This window comes from Uranotaenia lowii, chromosome 2 (genome assembly GCF_029784155.1).
Source record: "Uranotaenia lowii strain MFRU-FL chromosome 2, ASM2978415v1, whole genome shotgun sequence".
NCBI classification, from domain to species: domain Eukaryota; kingdom Metazoa; phylum Arthropoda; class Insecta; order Diptera; family Culicidae; genus Uranotaenia; species Uranotaenia lowii.
In genome coordinates this window covers 66,968,251-66,972,937 of record NC_073692.1, presented here as the reverse complement: position 1 = coordinate 66,972,937, position 4,687 = coordinate 66,968,251, and positions in this window count along the sequence as shown.

Sequence of the window (4,687 nt, the reverse complement as noted above, 5' to 3'; positions counted from 1 at the left end):
AGACAACCTCATTTGAAAGTGAACCCTTAGATCAGTTGTTGCAGCAAAAAACAAAAACTGTAAATATCGCAAATTACAACCGCAGCCAATTTGCATAAACAAATATTCCTCCACGCTACCGGCGGCTATTGTCAAACCATGAACCACGAACTTAACGGCGATAGAATCAGGATTAGGTATTGGTATAGAAATCACATTAAATTACCCAATCGCGCGCAAGTTCAAATTAACTGGAAAAATCGAGGCTGCACGTGAACTACGACGAGGCGTGCAACTACCGATTTCGACGAGGGCCTCGGAACCTACCTCAATGGACCTGCTCGTTCAACTTTGGCCATCGGAAAGCTATAACAACAATTGGCATCAAATTATGCTGATTTGGGTATCCCTACTAACTAAGAAGCGTGTTATGCGCTCGCTCTTTCGGGTGGGTGGGAGTCTTTGGGTAACTGACTGAAGACCAGGTCAGCAAACGGCTTGGAAATTAAACCTGGCCGAGGTTGATGGCTGCCGAAAGGCTTTGAGCCGGCCAATCTGCATCCATTATCAGGTACTGCACACGGCCGAGAGAGAAGGCTCCGGTCATCTAAAAAAAACTAGTCGGTCGTGGAACCGTTTCAATGACAAGCGCTCCTTGGAATAAACCTGCTCACCGATGGCTGTCAGTATTGTTTAAACTCTGGCCCCGAAAGGCCCCCCGGGACATATCAAGCATTGTAGCGTCGAGCCCAGCCAGCGAATAACAACGAATTTTCCATTCCGTTTGTGCAATTGTGCAATCGTGATAAAGAGCTTGTGCGAATGAATGATCTCCGGCCATAATATCGGCAAGAGGCCCAATACCGTAATTCAGCAGAATCCGGTGAGTACCTCGCCTCGGTCTGACTGATTGGTAATTGCTGTTGCGCTGCCCAAGGGGAAGTTTGTTTTGCTAGCCCATAAATTAGGGTCTGTTGGTCATTAACAGCATAACTAATAGAAATTCTTTGGTCTAAACCCGTTATAGAGATATTTTCAAATTGTTGAAAAAAATTGAATTTCTTCGGAACACAAAAAGAACGCAAAAATCAATTAAACCAGTTTTTCAAAAATCAATTCAAAGCATAGCTTTTGATTAGATCAGGTTCAAACCTCAAAAAAATCTTATTCTCAAAGTACTCTCACAAAAAAAAATTCAAATCGGTTTTGCCACATGAAAATTGGAACTTATTTCAACGAACGTGATTCAACTCAGACATATCTGTGATGTCCCGAAGGTGCCAGACATCAATATGTTGACAAACTGAAAAAAATTAAATATTTCTATTTAGCTATTTATTTTTATTTAAAACATAACAGTTTTATGGTGATGAACAGACATGAGTTAAAGAATTGAAGAGTTTTTTTTAACCACTAAATTCTTGAAAAAAGGGGAAAAACAGACAAAATTCGAGCTTTATTTTGAAAACAACAAAGAGAAATGAAAAATTGTAACGTTGAGAATGTAATTTCGAGATGGTCTTTGTAACTTACTTTTAGCTCCTCGACCTTAGTGAGCGATCCTTAACACTGGATTGCGAGAAACTACTTAGCACCGAAAAGGTATCTAAATTTTTGCTTAGATTTAGTCCTAGTCCAGGTAAAATCGAAACCGTCTTATTTCCACCGGAAGGCCAAATCAAAACAATCAGCAGCAGCAGCCTTAAATATCTGCGCTTTTCAGGGGCAATTCCGTCTTATTTCCACTGGAAGGCCAAATCAAAACAATCAGCAGCAGCAGCCTTAAATATCTGCGCTTTTCAGGGGCAATTCCGTCTTATTTCCACCGGAAGGCCAGATCAAAACAATCAGGAGCAGCAGCCTTAAATATCTGCGCTTTTCAGGGGCAATTCCGTCTTATTTCCACCGGAAGGCCAAATCAAAACAATCAGCAGCAGCAGCCTTAAATATCTGCGCTTTTCAGGGGCAATTCCGTCTTATTTCCACAGGAAGGCCAGATCAAAACAATCAGCAGCAGCAGCCTTAAATATCTGCGCTTTTCAGAGGCAATTCCGTCTTATTTCCACCGGAAGGCCAAATCAAAACAATCAGCAGCAGCAGCCTTAAATATCTGCGCTTTTCAGGGGCAATTCCGTCTTATTTCCACCGGAAGGCCAAATCAAAACAATCAGCAGCAGCAGCCTTAAATATCTGCGCTTTTCAGGGGCCATTCCGTCTTATTTCCACCGGAAGGCCAAATCAAAACAATCATCAGCAGCAGCCTTAAATATCTGCGCTTTTCAGGGGCAATTCCGTCTTATTTCCACCGGAAGGCCAGATCAAAACAATCAGCAGCAGCAGCCTTAAATATCTGCGCTTTTCAGGGGCAATTCCGTCTTATTTCCACCGGAAGGCCAGATCAAAACAATCAGCAGCAGCAGCCTTAAATATCTGCGCTTTTCAGGGGCAATTCCGTCTTATTTCCACCGGAAGGCCAAATCAAAACAATCAGCAGCAGCAGCCTTAAATATCTGCGCTTTTCAGGGGCCATTCCGTCTTATTTCCATCGGAAGGCCAAATCAAAACAATCAGCAGCAGCAGCCTTAAATATCTGCGCTTTTCAGGGGCAATTCCGTCTTATTTCCACCGGAAGGCCAGATCAAAACAATCAGCAGCAGCAGCCTTAAATATCTGCGCTTTTCAGGGGCAATTCCGTCTTATTTCCACCGGAAGGTCAGATCAAAACAATCAGCAGCAGCAGCCTTAAATATCTGCGCTTTTCAGGGGCAATTCCGTCTTATTTCCACCGGAAGGCCAAATCAAAACAATCAGCAGCAGCAGCCTTAAATATCTGCGCTTTTCAGGGGCCATTCCGTCTTATTTCCATCGGAAGGCCAAATCAAAACAATCAGCAGCAGCAGCCTTAAATATCTGCGCTTTTCAGGGGCAATTCCGTCTTATTTCCACCGGAAGGTCAGATCAAAACAATCAGCAGCAGCAGCCTTAAATATCTGCGCTTTTCAGGGGCAATTCCGTCTTATTTCCACCGGAAGGCCAAATCAAAACAATCAGCAGCAGCAGCCTTAAATATCTGCGCTTTTCAGGGGCCATTCCGTCTTATTTCCATCGGAAGGCCAAATCAAAACAATCAGCAGCAGCAGCCTTAAATATCTGCGCTTTTCAGGGGCAATTCCGTCTTATTTCCACCGGAAGGTCAGATCAAAACAATCAGCAGCAGCAGCCTTAAATATCTGCGCTTTTCAGGGGCCATTCCGTCTTATTTCCATCGGAAGGCCAAATCAAAACAATCAGCAGCAGCAGCCTTAAATATCTGCGCTTTTCAGGGGCAATTCCGTCTTATTTCCACCGGAAGGCCAGATCAAAACAATCAGCAGCAGCAGCCTTAAATATCTGCGCTTTTCAGGGGCAATTCCGTCTTATTTCCACCGGAAGGTCAGATCAAAACAATCAGCAGCAGCAGCCTTAAATATCTGCGCTTTTCAGGGGCAATTCCGTCTTATTTCCACCGGAAGGCCAAATCAAAACAATCAGCAGCAGCAGCCTTAAATATCTGCGCTTTTCAGGGGCCATTCCGTCTTATTTCCATCGGAAGGCCAAATCAAAACAATCAGCAGCAGCAGCCTTAAATATCTGCGCTTTTCAGGGGCAATTCCGTCTTATTTCCACCGGAAGGCCAAATCAAAACAATCAGCAGCAGCAGCCTTAAATATCTGCGCTTTTCAGGGGCAATTCCGTCTTATTTCCACCGGAAGGCCAAATCAAAACAATCAGCAGCAGCAGCCTTAAATATCTGCGCTATTTTTGCTTATTCTACCAACCACGCCATTGTCGTAATTTTACGAATCTCAATTCGGAGATTCACCTAAACACGTCTGTCGCTCGCAAGAATAGATCAATGACTGACTTTGTTTTGTTTGTTTGTCAAGTGCTGCCAAAATAGCAAATGTTGTCATAGAAATTTATTTTATTTTATTCATCTACAGTGTTGCCGAATACAACTATTATTTTATTTTATTCCTAATTAAATTTGATTTATTTTCTGTATATTCTTCATCTCATCCCTACATCACCCAGCAAACATGAAATCGTCTCAGCTCAGAAATGATTACTTAAGCCGTTTACAATGGTGTTTTGAATCGGAATTCAAACTGCATAGTGAAAAGATCATTTAAAATGTTGTCTGAATTCACTTTATGACTTCACGGACTTCTCGGATATGACAGAAAGTCTGCCATGTTTGTAAATTTTTAAATGATTTTGCTCCCGCGCGAGCTTCATGTGAGAAAATCATCGTTATGCAACATCTCTGCGACCAGCAGTACATCTCTACACTGTACACTGAACTAAATCTGGCAATAAAATTAAAAGGGACATTCCAATAAATTTCATAACCCAGTGTTTGATTGGATCTAATGAAAAATATAGAATAATCTAATAAATACCAAAAATTTGTTGGACTCTGTAGAATATAAATGGAATAACTATACTACTGAACCAAATCCGGCTATATCATTCATAGGGTCATTAAAATAAATTTTAAAGTTTAATGTGCGGTAGAAGCTAATGATAAATCCAGTACAAATTATAAGAAAATCCAATGAATCTCAACAGCTTGTTATTATTAGCGAATCATTAACGATGTACAACACATAGGTTCGTAGTTTTTTTTATTATGATTGCTTTGGGGTTTAGTGATAAGTTAATTTGT